General features: G+C 40.0%; 1 pseudogene; it reads left to right on the top strand.

The window, feature by feature from the left end:
• The first annotated feature begins 14,775 nt into the window (after window positions 1-14,775).
• Window positions 14,776-14,902, top strand: LOC145392270 (5S ribosomal RNA; annotated as a pseudogene).
• Window positions 14,903-15,560: the final 658 nt, after the last annotated feature.

Genomic DNA, 15,560 nt, shown 5'->3' with positions numbered 1-15,560 from the left:
ACCTAGTGGCTTAGGCTGAGACTGTATGTAGGGTGAGAAGTGCTTGTGAGTGTGATTGTAGTGTTGTCGTGGCTTTGGATGTATGTGTAGTCTGTGAACCAAGTGTAATCGGCCCGCCTTAAACAGCTTGGGTGCAAGCATAATATATATATATATATATATATATATATATATATATATATATATATATATATATATATATATATATATATATATATATATATATATATATATAAAAACCTATGGCTAATCCCTCTCTTCACAACCTCGCTTTCTCATTTTCTCCTACACGACATTAGGAACATGGGAATGCATGAACCTAACCATGGCTGTGCACTTCAAAACTCGCATAAGATCATTGTGAGACTGAGCGAAAGGCGTGGGCTGGAAGCTTGGTTTATATACTCAATGATCTCATCTATCTCATTTCTCGCTCTATTCCGTTTCATTTTTTTTTTTTTTCGGTCACACGTTCCTTTTCTTTCTCTTCTTCGTTTTCTGACTATCTCATTTTCATCTTTCTCTTGGGTTTATTACACACGAGCATGTGATGCCAGATCGAATGTTACGTTTTGTTCAGCGTGTGTCTGTATTTCATGTCTGTGTGATTTCGGGAAACAAGATGACTCAGATACTTTTTATCCTATTGATCCTATTATACCGTATTGTTCTCAGAAAATTATGTCAAATGTCAGGGTCACCGACATAGGTTAAAGATTCATTTAACAATATCAAACTAATTATTTTTGTTTCGATTTAGAACGTACTTTGTAGAAGGAATGACGGTAATAGCAGTAAATGAAGGAGTTTCATTTTGAGAGCAGTCAAAAGGTCAAGAATACACTGCAGGGTCAAAGTTCAACTGGTGTGTATGGGTTTCAAACAAAAGGAAAAAAGTAAAAACAGATATTGTTTGTTCGTACGGTTCCTGTCCTTGTAGCTATACTTTCATCTCAAGCATCTTCTCTGTTCGTTCTAGATCTACTGTTATAGACTGCGGTTTTCTCTTTTCTAAAGGCATCAGGAGTAATGTTCCACAGGGTTCTGTCCTGTCACAAACTCTCTTCTTTCTGTTCGAGAATGATCTAACCTGCGCATCAAACACTACACACTCTCATGTCCTTAAGATTTCATACTTTACATATTTATCCGCTTCTCTCAACGTACATCACAGTAGCGGGTTCAGCAATCACAGAATGTGGTTATGACACACCTAATTTCTTAACTGATTATTGTTTGTGATTACGGTAAAAATGTGTTCTATGCACCAAAAACTCAGTTTCTACATCTCTCAAACCCTGAAAAGCTTCCACAACTCTCCGTTAATATATAACAACACACAGCTCTGTCCTTCATAAACCTATGATATGCATGGGGTTTCCGCTTCTTAGGACCTATCAAATTATCCCTTTCACAAAATCTGCTTCCAAGATATTAGGTGTGTTAAACCGAATCCGTTCCTTCTTTACCGTTGCACAACTTCTGCCTTTATACAGAGTCAACAGTATTCGCCCCAAAATACATCCCTCCTAAACAGGATGGAGTCGAAGGCATTTCGTGTCATCATCTCGCCTCTTCCTACTGACTCCCCTCTACATTACAGGTGAGCATCTTCATTCTTTTTTCTATTGCTGCTTCAATGGTCACTGCTGCCTTGAACTGCTTGCTTTCATGCCTCCTTTACGGTGGGTGCGTAGCACCCTCTGGCAGCACTATTTCACCCTCTATCTTTTCAATTCTCCAAATCGTGAGTTATCAGGAAATTTTAGTCAGTCGTGTTTGCAACAGTTCAGCTGTGGAACTGTCTTTCTCGACCTAAATTGTCCTCTGGTATGACCCCAGTCTTTTAAATGCAGTGTGCTCAGATGTCTGAAAATAAATGAAACTTGAGTTTCTTCATTTTAAGGGACAATGTTGAGACTTTAGCCTTTGGTCCTTTTTTTTTTTTTCGTTGCATAAAACCAAATCTCTGTCAAAGGTTAAGGATCAGCTCAGGACTTGATTTTCTGTTTCTTAAAGCAATAGGTTACACTTCAAGGTCATGTCAAAGTCAGCTTAAACAGTTTTTGTTTGATTTACATTAAACTCAGTAGAATAGTTTAGAGATATGCGAGGATAAGTTGATTCTTTTTTGGAAGTAGTAAATTAAAGGTCAGTCTCACACCGCTAGGTCAAAAGTCAGTCACTTGGGATTATCAAACAAAACAGTTTTGATCTCATTTGAACCAAACTTGGTGGACGTGTTAAGGATTTTGGAAGAATAAAATATTTTGCCTTTGAGGGTTAATCAGACAATGGTCAAGGGAAAAAGTCTGAGTCAAAATTTTGACCTTTAGATCAGTTGATTGGTACGGATGTTTCACACTCTCTGAGTCCATCTTGCTTGCCTTTATCATTCTTGTGTGTTCTCTGTCTTGTAGTTTAGTAGTTAGGAGCCCTACACGGAGTGACAACCTTGGATAGATTATGGCCTCAAGGGAATAAAGGATTTTTTTCTCCTAATCTCTTAATTCAACCTAGGGCAGAATGCTCATCATCATGTGCCATATTACAGTGGCCTAGTATTGTGTCTCTAAACATTGTAGGGGTAAGTAGAAGTTGTTGTTACTACTTTACCTTCTCTTATGTCTCTCATGCACAGGTTTTCATTTTAATTGCTCCATGTTTTTTTCTCGCATTTAAATTTCACATATTCTCATTTTTTCTTATTTTACTCATTTTTTTGTCATAGTCTTATACAAGTAATTTTGACTTCTTGTATCTCATGGGTTTATGTTTTAGCAACCTTTTCTGTAACTTTTTTTTAATATCTACACCTTGTGGTGATCATATTGCATAGCCGATGCTTAATTTCATTTTTTCCTTCGCCTTTTTTTTTCTTCAACCACATTTTATATGATGCTGTTCCTTCATTTCTGCACCCACTTACTTCAAATATGGAACGGTTTTCCCTTGAGTAAATTCGTCCAACCCCTTGGGGGTAGGGTTTTTTTTTTCAAGAATACTCCCCCAGTATCCCTGCTTGTCGTAAAAGGCGACTAAAAGGGTTGGCGGAGGGCTAGTACCCCTCCCCGGAAAACAAGTAACTAAAAAGACAAACAATAAGCCTCGGACAAGGACTGACCAAAAGATAACGACCAAGGACCGGACAAAGGACATGGTTATCGGAACTTGGAATGTAATGGGAGCGAATGATGAGGTTAAAGAGAGAGAGATTGTCCAGGTGCTTGAGGGTGCGAAAGTTGATGCATGCGGAATAACTGAAACGAAATGGAGAGGTGAGAGTGTGAGAGAATGGGAGTATGGATGGGGTATATGTGCAGGAGTAGGTGAGAATGAGAGGGCAAAGGAAGGAGTATGTATAGTTGTGAGTAAAAGATGGAAGAGGAGCATAAGAGAGTATGGATCAGTAGGGACAAGGATTATGTGGGTAAGATTGAAAGCTGGAATACAAATGTGGGCGATTGTGTGTGTGTATGCGCCAACGAAAGATCGTGCAAGCAGAGCGAGAGAAGAGTTTTGGACAAATGTGGAAGTGTACATGGAAAAGTTTGGAAGGATTGAGAGAGTGTTTTTGATCGGTGATATGAATAGTACAGTAGGGAATGTGAAGGTGGATAGAATAGTTGGTGAGTGGGGTGTGCCTGCTGAGATAGAATGGGAGTGCGTTTGTGGACATTTGTGCTGGGAGGGGGTTGGTGATACCCAGTACCCTCTTCATGCATAAAATGATCCACAGGTATACATGGCGAGTGATGAGAAGGGTGGGTGGTGAACTGAATGAAAGGAAGGCAATGATTGATTATGTGTGTGTGGATGAAAGGATGCGAAAATGTGTAATGGATGTAAGAGCTTATAGAGGTTGGGGGAGTGGACTTTCTGACCACTACTTGGTGGTGGCCAGAATCAAGGTCCAAGAAGGATGGAGAAATAGAAGAAAGGAGGGAAGGGAAGAAGGAGTATTTGTAAGGAGAGTGGAAAGGTTACAAGAGGATGAGAAAAAGGCAGAGTATAAGAGAGAAGTGAAGGAACGATTGGGCAAATATGAATTGGAGCAGATGGGGGACGTGGAAGGTGTGTGCAGGATATTTACAGAAGAAATATGTGCAGCATGTGATGTGGTGTGTGAGATGAAGAGACGACGGAGGGGTGTGCAAGGAACAGCGTGATGGAATGAAGAGGTAAGACAGGCTGTGGCACAAAAGAAGAAAGCATACAATGAATGGATGAGAAATAGGGGCGTGGAAGAAGTTGAGAGGCAGAAGAGAGAGTTATATGTAGAAAGAAAGAGAGGGGTGGAAAGATTAGTAAGAGAGAGTAAGAAAAGAGCGGATGAGGTTTTTGGAAGGAACTTGAATGTAAAGTGAGGGACTGTAAGAAAATGTTCTGGAAAGAGGTGAAGAGAGTAAGACAGGGTGGAAGTGAAGTTAGCAGGGGAGAGAAAGATAAAAATGGTAGATTACTAGTGGAGAAGGGAGAAGAAGGGAGAAGAAGGAATTATTGAACATAGAGGATGGAAGTAATGCGAGTATAAGTGGCTGCGGAATGGCTGGGAGGAGGAGGGAGGTGAGAAGACAGGAAGAAATCAGTAGGATAGAAGTTGTGGAAGCAATGAAGAAAGTTAAACTGGGGAAAGCCCCAGGAATTGATGGAGTGTGTGGTGAAATGCTGAAGTATGGGGGAGAGATAGTAGTAGAATGGATGTGGAAAATGTGCAGATTAGCCTGGGAGGAAGGTAAAGTCCCGGAGGATTGGAAGTCAGGTATAATTATTCCCTTGTACAAAGGAAAAGGAGAAAAAGAAGTGTGTGGTAATCATAGGAGCATCTGTCTTCTTAGTATAATAGGAAAAGTGTATGGTACGATACTTATTGACAGAGTTAGAGACAGAACAGAGGAATTAGTTGGAGAAGAACAGGGAGGCTTTAGGAAGGGAGGAGGTTGTGTAGATCAGATATTCATTCTTAGATCTTTAGTGGAAAAATTTCTAGAGAAGGGAAAAAAGTTGTATGCGGCTTTCATGGATTTGGAGAAAGCATATGACAGGGTGGATAGACAAGGATTGTGGAAAGTATTAAGAATATATGGAGTAGATGGGAAGTTGTTGAATGCTCTGAAGAGTATGTATGATGGTGCTAAGGCTGCACTGCGTGAGGATGGTGAACTGAGTGAATTTTTCTCTTTGGAGGTTGGGTTGAAACAAGGATGTGTCATGTCTCCATGGTTGTTCAATCTGTACATGGATGGGGTAATAAAAGAGATACAAGGTAGGGTAGTGGATGTTGGAGTGGCCCTGGTGAGAGAGGGTAGTGTTTGGAAACTCCCTGTACTGTTGTTTGCAGATGATACTGTGTTGTTGAGTGAAGACAAAGGAGAGCTGCAAGGCTTGGTGGATGAGTTTGGGAGAGTGTGTAAGAACCGGAATCTAAAAGTGAATGTAGGGAAGAGGAAAGTGATGGTCTTTGAGAGAGGTGAAGTCAGTGAATGTACAGCGAGGTTGGATGGTGAGGAATTGGAAAATGTGAGTACGTTTAAGTACTTGGGTAGTGTGATGAGTAAGGATGGAGGTTTGGAGGGTGAAGTGCTTGAAAGGGTACAGCAGGGAAGAAAGGTTGCTAGTTCCTTGAAAGCAGTGATAAGAAGCATGGAAGTGAGCATAGAAGTGAAAAAGTTACTACATGACAGTATTGTGATACCAACTCTAACGTATGGAAGTGAAGCTTGGACGTTGCTGGAAGGACACAAGTCAAGAGTGAGAGCAGTGGAAATGAGTTATTTAAGAGGAGCATGTGGAGTCACATGGAGAGACAGGCTGACAAATGAGAATATAAAGGAGCGTTGTGGTGTGGATGTGGATGTGATAGGAAGCGTTAGGAGGAATACTCTGAGGTGGTTTGGCCATGTGGAGATGATGGAGGGTGAGAGACTGACGAAGAGAGTGTATGTGAGTGAGGTGGAGGCGGGAAGAGGGAGGGGGAGGCCGATGATGAGATGGAGGGTTGGGGTGGAGAGGTATATGAGAGAGGGGGGTGTGAGTTGGGAGCGGGGCAGTGAAATGGCGGGGGACAGGGCGTCTTGGAGGCGATTTGTTTGTGGCCACCCCAAACGGGATTGAGGCGTCTGGCAATAGATAGATAGATAGATAGAAATTCATTCATGCTCCTTTTTCATCCATATATATATATTTTTTTAATTCCGGCCTTTTACCGGATTCCATGGAGTCAAAGTCAAGTATACGAACACTTATACATTTAAGAGCGTGTGCTCCTGTACTGTATGTCCATTAATCTTCATCACAGTTTGCACAATATCTTGGCGTTTCCGTATGGCCTTGTACAATAGCAGTGTAGCGATCATCCTGCATTTCTTTTGGGAATGTTGGCAGTCTTCAGTTAACTTCTCTATATTCTTTAATATTTTCAATTTTTTTTTCTTTTCCAATGACGTTTTCCATTAGTAGTTACACTAATTTCTCTTTTCACTCAGCTTACTACTGTCTTATTCTTTTAACTGATTATATTCTGTAATTTGTATATCCCCCATGTTTTTCACATTTTCTTTCCTTTAGGGAATATCGTTCAGTATGGTAAATTTGTATTTTTTTGTTCCTTTATATAAGTTACCATACTTTGTTTCATTTCTAATTTCGCTCCCCACATTTGTTTTAAGCTTGTCAATGTATTATCTTATTATTGCTGCTTACATTTTCCTTTACCTTACCGTTCGTCGTTCTTTTCCCGTGTCTGCCGTCCTCTTTTCCTACTGTACGTCTTCCTTCCATCCTGTCAATTTTTATTACTCTTGTTTTCAGTTCGACTATTTCTAGACTGAATCATGCCTAATAGTTGAGTGCAACCCAGAAAACAGTTGCATCGCTGAGTGGTGACCATATATCCAAATCATGAGGCAATGTAGAGTCTGCTGTGGTGCCCTTGTTAACTGGGTGGAGAGATAAAGAAAAGAAATGCTGCTTCCAAACGAAGAGTTAACATTATTTTTCCCCGCTGTCTGCCGCAAAGGACCATCAATTTACTGCACTGGATGACCCTGCAGGGGCAGTTGCTTCCCTGGGATTGATGGGTCTGCTCTGCCAGGCAGACCAGAGGAATTCAACGACAACCACCGTACCATTATTGGTTTTAACTTTTTATAAAGTTTGCACGAATCTAGTTTGTTTCGTATTTACGATATCTCATAAAAAAATAAATCGTTAATTTTCGGCACCTCCCTCCTCTAGGTTTTATGTTTTACTCGACATGTGTGTGTTTGTCTGTGTCTGTCGGTTGGTCGGGCTGTGAACAAAGTAACTCGTGCATCTTTTATCCACTCTTATCCAAATTTGGTGGAGGGACTGACAATCTGCCAAAGGCTTGACCTACCATGTTTGAGACCATTCATCAAAGGTCAAGGTTTCAGGGTTATGTGAAAGTCTTCCCAGCAAGGTCAACCAAGTTTTTATCTAATTCTGACCAAACTTGGGTGAAGGAATATAAGTGATGTAAAAACGAACAGCTTCGATTCTAAGAAAGTGTTAAAGTCCATGATAACAAGACAAGGTTAAATTTCGATTCGTGTGTCTGTGTAAAAATAAAGGTTTTTATTTTATATGAACCTGGTGGAAGGGTTGGGGATCACCGTAATTGTTGAAGTGTTGTATTATTACCTTAGAGCTATAGTTTAAGGATCAAAGTCACATGGCAAAGTCAACTTATACAGTTTTAATCTGCTTTAAACCATACTTTAGGAAAGATCGTGGGTTCTCTTGAGGGAACAATCAGTCACAAATCAAGGTCACCGGGAAAAATCAAAGGTCAAGGTGACAGGACACGGTCAACTAAAAAAGATTTAATCTGATCTGGACCAGTCATGGTGGAAGTGTTACAGCTCAGGCAAGGATGAAGTAGATTCTTAAGTGAACTGGTCAATAGAGAAGATCACAGCACAATCAAATGTTTGACGCATAGGCAAGCCCTAGTTTTACATGCTTTGAGAGCTCCTTCTTAATAAATCACCTATTTCCTTTGTTCTTTTATTTACTATCACATTCTACTATTCCTCGTTTGTTGTTTCCATTATTTCCAGAGTTTTCTAATATCGATCTTATATATTTTTTTTATTTTTATCTCATATACACAAAATGTCATACCACCACTCTTCTGTTTTCACCCATATTTTCACTTTCTGCACTTACTGTTTCTGTTACTTTCTCATATTTCTCCTTTTAAAAGCTTCCTTACGTTATTGTCTTTTCTCAGTTCATTATTTCCTCTCTTCTATTTCTCCTGTTCCCCCTCTATTTTATTTCCCTAGTTTCAGTGCCTCATCATTTCACACTCGTCTTATTTTCAATAGGTAACCTTTGCCCTCTTTTCTTTTCTCTAGGTTTCGCATTTTTCTTTCATTGGTTATATATATTGTTATACAGCCTATGATTTCATCATCCTTTGAGTATTTTTAACGCACAGTTGCTGCATGTTTGATCACGAGCGTGTTCTGCCTCAGTCCCCCCCTTCTACCGTTATAGTAGAGTAAGTCGTTCTCTCTGTTATTCAGAGCGGGATTTTCAGCTCTTTGTCCCCATGGCTTCATTTGCGCGTCCTTCTTACAAGTTGTATCAAGCTCTGCTGGCCCCTATATAATGAGCTCAGTCTCTGCATCATTGCCACTTAGATCTGCTCCTCATTTTGTTCACATCTCTGTCCACCCCTGTACAGATATTATTATTGTGAGTGCTCAAGAAATCTCCAAACATCTAGCAGCTGTGTGTAATTTGAGTATAACTGTTGTTGTATTTTTTCTTGTACTGTGTAGCATAAGGTTAATTCTTAGGCCTAGTGAGGTCTTTTTTGATTAATGTTGGGTTTTATGTCAGTCATTTTTTATACTAGTTTGGATCTGTAATAATTTATCTGGCATTCACTGAGTATTATCTGGTATCTCATTTTATCAGGGCTGACTTAGATAAATTTATTCTTGCTAATTTCGTGTTAATAGAGGCTATTGTAGTTAACCATATATTTAACCTGTTTATTTGCCATTACATTATCCTTATGAGTTCTGAATGTTTTGTTGTTAGTTTGAGCATTAAACTTTAACTTGTAATTTTACCTAACTCTTTTGTTTTGAACCTGGAACTTTACGGGACAGTAGTGACTCTTAGTATTCTCACTTAAAGTGTACATTATCTTTCTCTGTTCCGTAACATAAATTTGGCGACCTCGCCAGGATATTCATGATATTATCATAAGGATATTGCTTGATATTTTGTGACTGTTACTTATTCATGATGTCTACTATTACTACACTTGATGAAGCCAAAGATTTTTTGTCAAATGTGCAAACAGTGTGTGATATATAAAACAGAACAAAGAATGAACTTAAGCTTGTTGCTCAACAATTGGGAATTGCTGTTCGCTCTCATCATTCTAAGATCAAATTGTTGACATGATTAATGAAAGCTTGTTTAATGTAACTCCTCGAAATGAGCAAACGCAGATTGAATTAGCTAAGTTACAGCTAGCCCTGCAGGAGGCCCGTGCTAAGGAGGCTGAATTTCAGGCAAAAGCTCGTATTCAAGAGGCTGAGTTTCAGGCAAATGCTAAGGAGGCTGAGTTTCAGGCTCGTGTTAAGGAGGCTGAGTTTCAGGCACAAATTGAACTTGCTAGAATTCAGGCAGACCATGAGTATCGCATGAAACAAGGTGGAACTGGATCATCTAGCTCTGATGATTTTGATGTGGCTAAAAATGTTAAACTTGTCCCTCCTTTTAATGAATCTGATTTAACAAAGTATTTTCAGTTGTTTGAGAGGGTAGCTACAGGTTTTAATTGGCCCAAACAGAATTGGCCAGTACTCCTTCAAACTGTTCTCATCGGTAAAGCTCAAGTAACTTATGCATCTTTGCCTCAGGATCAATCTGATAATTATGTTGTAGTTAAGAGCTTGATTCTTAAGGCCTATGAGCTTGTTCCTGAAGCCTATAGAGCAAAATTTAGGACAACTTACAAGCAAGATAAGCAATCCCATGTTGAGTATGCAAAAATCAAAGAAGATCTGTTAGAGCAGTGGTTAAATTCTAAGAATGCGGATTCTGATTTTGACAAATTTAAGCAGATGATTTTGCTGGAGGACTTCAAAAGGTGTATTAGTAAAGATGTAAGCCTATATCTTGATGAGAAAAGAATAGATAATTTGTCTGATGCTGCAGTTTTAGCTGATGAGTATGTTCTCACTCACAAGAGATATTCTAGAGAAAAAGGGAAAGCTGAGAGTAAGTACGTTGCCTCTACTCAGAGTACAGGTAACAGGAAAGAGAATAAGGATGATGTTTCTCAGGAAGTAAATACCAGCTCCACCTCTAGATTTCAGAAAAGTAAATCTACTTATTGTAGTAAGCTTGGTCATACTACGGAGAGATGTTTCAGGAGACAGCGTGATGTGAACAAAAAGGAGTCTTTAAATATTCAGTCAATTGGTCTAGTGTCCACTCTTGAGAGTTCCCATAATTCTTTAACTGAGTTAACTGAACCTGCTTTGAGGGGTAACTTAAATTCTCATGATGGAGCTCCTCTTTTGAGCAGTAACGTGGGTGACACTCTCAAGAGTTCATGTGCTAATTTCCTGTCTGATGGTTTTGTCAGTCCTCTGGACAGTAATGACAGGAAATCAGTTAAAATATATCGTGATACAGGTGCTTGCCAATCCCTTATGCTGACCAGTGTTCTAGGCTCTAATGTTAATTCCTCTGATGAAACTGTAATCTTACAAGGTGTAGGGAATAATTACTTCTCTGTCCCTCTGTGCAGAGTGAATTTAGAGTCTGGTTTTGTTAATGGTTCCGTTATGGTTGGGTTGGTTGAGACACTCCCAATGTCAGGTGTAACTTTCTTACTTGGAAATGATATTGGTGGAAGTCAAGTGTGTCCAGCTCCTCAGTTGTCTAGTGAGCCAGTGGCTGTGTCCCAGGATTGTGATGTCCCTGATGTGTTCCCTGCATGTGCTGTCACTAGGGCTAAGTCTAAAGTTACTGGTGATTTAGAGGATAATGATGATGATGATGTTATCCTAGCTGACACTTTTCTTGCTAATTTGGACCACTCACCAGATGAGGCAGTACCCCATAGTGTTGATAATTTGTCTCGTCAAGAGTTGGTTGATTTGCAGGTTGCTGACCCTGAGTTGAAAGGTCTAGCTAACTCTGCTTACAGTGAAGAAGAGTCAGCCGGTGCTTCTACTTGTTATTATGTAAAGTCAGGAGTACTTATGAGGAAGTGGAGACCCCCAACAGCATCAGCCGACTGTGAATGGGAGGTTGTACAACAAGTTGTCATCCCTCGTGTTTGTAGGCAGGATATCATTAGAGTGGCTCATGATTCCAGTTTGGCAGGACACCTTGGAGTGAGGAAGACTGTGGCACGCATTTTGAAACACTTCTACTGGCTAGGTATCTTCAGGGATGTTTCCTGGTATTGTAAGTCTTGTCACACCTGTCAAGTTGTGGGGAAGTGTAATCAGACTGAAAAGGTTGCACCTCTAGTTCCCATTCCTCCTTTTGAGGCGCCTTTCACCCGTGTGTTGGTGGATATTGTGGGCCCTCTTCCTAAGACTTCTTCAGGATTTTCTTATGTGTTGACCCTGATTGATATGGCTACTCGTTATCCTGAAGCCATTCCACTTAGAAATATCTCAGCAAAGAACGTGGTTAAGGAAATGCTAGGGTTCTTCAGAAAGTTTGGTCTGCCTAAGGAGGTACAGTCAGACCGGGGAAGTAATTTCGTGTCAAACGTTTTCAAGCAGTCTCTGAAAGAGTTCGGCATCACCCAATCACGTCTTCAGCTTACCATCCCCAGACCCAAGGAGCGTTGGAGAGATATCATCAAACACTCAAATCGATGCTCAAGAAATACTGTTTGGAACATCAGAAAGACTGGGATAAAGGTCTTCCATTCGTTGTGTTTGCCGCAAGAGAATCTCCAAATGAATCACTGGGCTTCTCACCTTTTGAACTACTGTTTGGCCATGAAGTAAGAGGACCCCTTAAGTTACTCAAGGAATGCTGGCTGTCGGAGGAAGATGACGTCAACCTGCTGGAGTATGTGATGAAGTTCAAAGAACGGCTGTCCACTGCTTTACAGCTGGCGAGAGAGAATTTAGGAGCTGCTCAGGAGAAGATGAAGACTTGGTATGATAAGAAGTCCAGGTTACGCCACTTTCAGCCAGGAGATCAGGTTTTGATTCTGCTACCAGTGCATGGGCAACCCCTTCAAGCCAAGTTTAGTGGTCCTTATTTCGTGGAGAAGAAACTCAGTGATGTCAACTATATCATCGCCACACCAGATCGTAGAGAGAGCAAGCAACTATGTCACATCAACATGCTAAAGTTATATCACAGGCGGGACGAAAATAATCCAGTCTGCACTGTAGCTGTTCCACCCGAGTCTGCAAGTGAAGCTCTCCCATGCAGTATGAGCCTGAGTGATAGTTTGGGGAAGAATCCTGATATCATGAATGATCTCCAGACTAAGCTTTCTCATTTACCTCCCAAGGAAAGGCAGGAGTTTTCGGCATTACTGCAGGAGTACCCGCAAGTGTTCCGTGCCACTCCAGGAAGAACCACTGTGTTGATGCATGATGTCGATGTTGGAGACGCAAAGCCAATTAAACTGCCTCCTTACCGTGTGAACCCAGTGAAAGTTCCTCTCATCGAGAAGGAGCTTGGCTACCTGTTGGACCACAAGATGATTGAGCCCTGTCAGTGCGAGTGGAGTTCTCCTGTCACTCTAGTCCCTAAGCCAGGTGGGTCACAGCGGCTTTGCATTGACTACAGACGTGTTAATCAGATAACCAAAACAGACACTTACCCTCTCCCTCGTGTGGAAGATTGCATAGACAAGATCGGAAAGGCTAGGTACATAAGTAAGTTTGATTTGTTAAAGGGATACTGGCAAGTACCTATGACTGAACGTGCTAGGGAGATCTCATGTTTTGTAACACTAGGAAAGGCTTTTGCACGTTCTGTAGTGCCGTATGGTATGAAGAATGCACCAGCCACATTTCAGAAGCTCATGAATGTTGTAACAGAGGGTTTGGCAGGGTGTGTTGTTTATATTGATGATGTATTAATCTTGAGTGACAACTGGAAAGATCACCTATGCCATGTCAGTAAATTTCTTGAGCGTTTGGTTCATGCTAATCTTGTAGCTAATTTATCAAAGTGTGAGTTTGGTCAAGCTAAAGTTCAGTACCTCGGGTATGTAATTGGTGATGGACATGTTGCACCACCAGGAGCTAAGGTTCAGGTTATAAGTGATCTTCCCAGACCTAAAAGTAGGAAGGAGCTACAAAGATTTTTGGGAATGATAGGTTATTACAGGAGATTTGTTCTTAACTTTTCTATTCTTGTATCACCACTTACAGACCTACTGAAAAAGGGAGTTAAATTTGTCTGGACCGATAACTGTGAATCCTCTTTCAAGAAACTTAAAGCTATTCTATTAAGTCAGCCAGTGCTCGCTACTCCAAATTTTGTTAAGCCTTTTAAGATGGCTGTTGATGCAATTGATACAGGAGCTGGGGCTGTTTTGCTGCAAGAGGATGATCAGGGTATTGAACATCCTGTATCTTATTACAGTAAGAAGTTCACTCCACCTCAAAAGAACTACTCAACTATTGAGAAAGAGCTTTTGGCCTTGATTTTGGGTTTACAGCATTTTTCATTTTATTTGTGTTCTGGTTTTGACCCCATAGTCATTTATACCGATCATAACCCACTGAAATTCCTTAGTAAGTTTAAAGATAAAAATCAGAGATTGACAAGATGGAGTCTACTTCTTCAGGAGTATTCATTAGACATACAACATGTCAAGAGGAAAGAAAATGTTATTGCAGATTGCTTATCTAGGCTTTAGACAGATTGTTTTAGAGTAATAAGAAATTTCCTTTGTAAATTTCTTTTTTCTTTGTGGGGAGGTGTTACATAGCCTATGATTTCATCATCCTTTGAGTATTTTTAACGCACAGTTGCTGCATGTTTGATCACGAGCGTGTTCTGCCTCATTCCCCCCCTTCTACCGTTATAGTAGAGTAAGTCGTTCTCTCTGTTATTCAGAGCGGGATTTTCAGCTCTTTGTCCCCATGGCTTCATTTGCGCGTCCTTCTTACAAGTTGTATCAAGCTCTGCCGGCCCCTATATAATGAGCTCAGTCTCTGCATCATTGCCACTTAGATCTGCTCCTCATTTTGTTCACATCTCTGTCCACCCCTGTACAGATATTATTATTGTGAGTGCTCAAGAAATCTCCAAACATCTAGCAGCTGTGTGTAATTTGAGTATAACTGTTGTTGTATTTTTTCTTGTACTGTGTAGCATAAGGTTAATTCATAGGCCTAGTGAGGTCTTTTTTTTATTAATGTTGGGTTTTATGTCAGTCATTTTTTATACTAGTTTGGATCTGTAATAATTTATCTGGCATTCACTGAGTATTATCTGGTATCTCATTTTATCAGGGCTGACTTAGATAAATTTATTCTTGCTAATTTCGTGTTAATAGAGGCTATTGTAGTTAACCATATATTTAACCTGTTTATTTGCCATTACATTATCCTTATGAGTTCTGAATGTTTTGTTGTTAGTTTGAGGATTAAACTTTAACTTGTAATTTTACCTAACTCTTTTGTTTTGAACCTGGAACTTTACGGGACAGTAGTGACTCTTAGTATTCTCACTTAAAGTGTACATTATCTTTCTCTGTTCCGTAACAATATATATATATATATATATATCGGCCATACCACGTTGAGTAGTTGAGTACACCGCTTCCCGTCCGATCAGCGAAGTTGAGCAACGTTGGGTCTGGTTAGTACTTGCATGGGTGATCGCCTGGGAACACCAGATGCTGTTGGCATCCCTACGTGTCAAGTGGGGTTGGTGGAGGATTAGTGCCCCTCCCTGTAAAACAATTAACTCTAAGCCATTGGCCACCCTGTCTGGGAAGCCATTGGCCACCCCGTCTGGGATACATGGCGTCCGGGAATGAATGAATGATATATAATATATATATATATATATATATATATATATTGTATATCTCTTGGATTCGCTTTAACTTTCGTTATTCTTGTTAATCTCTGTCATTTATTGTTTAAGTTCACTTTGTAAATTTTGTCTTCCTTCAGCATCTATTTCTTTTTTCTTGGTATCATTTCATTCATTCTTCTTATTCTATTATCTATAACATTTTATCCTTCTAAATGCCGGAGACTTTTTTTTTTTTTTCTTTTACCTACTATCATATCGTACCCAGGCCAGAGTGCACAAGAAAATCTGTGAGTTAATTTTGTTGTCATTTTGTTTGTTAGAATTTTCATGGAGCAATTATTGGCTGGATTTCCACAAAATCTGGCATAATGATCGAGAACCACCTGGAAAAACAAGTGAACCATTTTGTGCCTACCAAAAAGGTATATCTCAAGAGCAAGGTCTATTCAATCACTGATCCGATTAAACCAAACTTGGTGGATGGTTGAGGATCAAGCGAAAGTGAAGTAATTTAATACTGAAAA

Source organism: Coenobita brevimanus, chromosome 21 (genome assembly GCF_032717465.1).
Source record: "Coenobita brevimanus isolate Jiangsu-jjx chromosome 21, ASM3271746v2, whole genome shotgun sequence".
Lineage (NCBI taxonomy): Eukaryota > Metazoa > Arthropoda > Malacostraca > Decapoda > Coenobitidae > Coenobita > Coenobita brevimanus.
The sequence above is the reverse complement of the archived record's forward strand: the minus strand, read 5'-3'. Positions and strand labels throughout refer to the sequence as shown.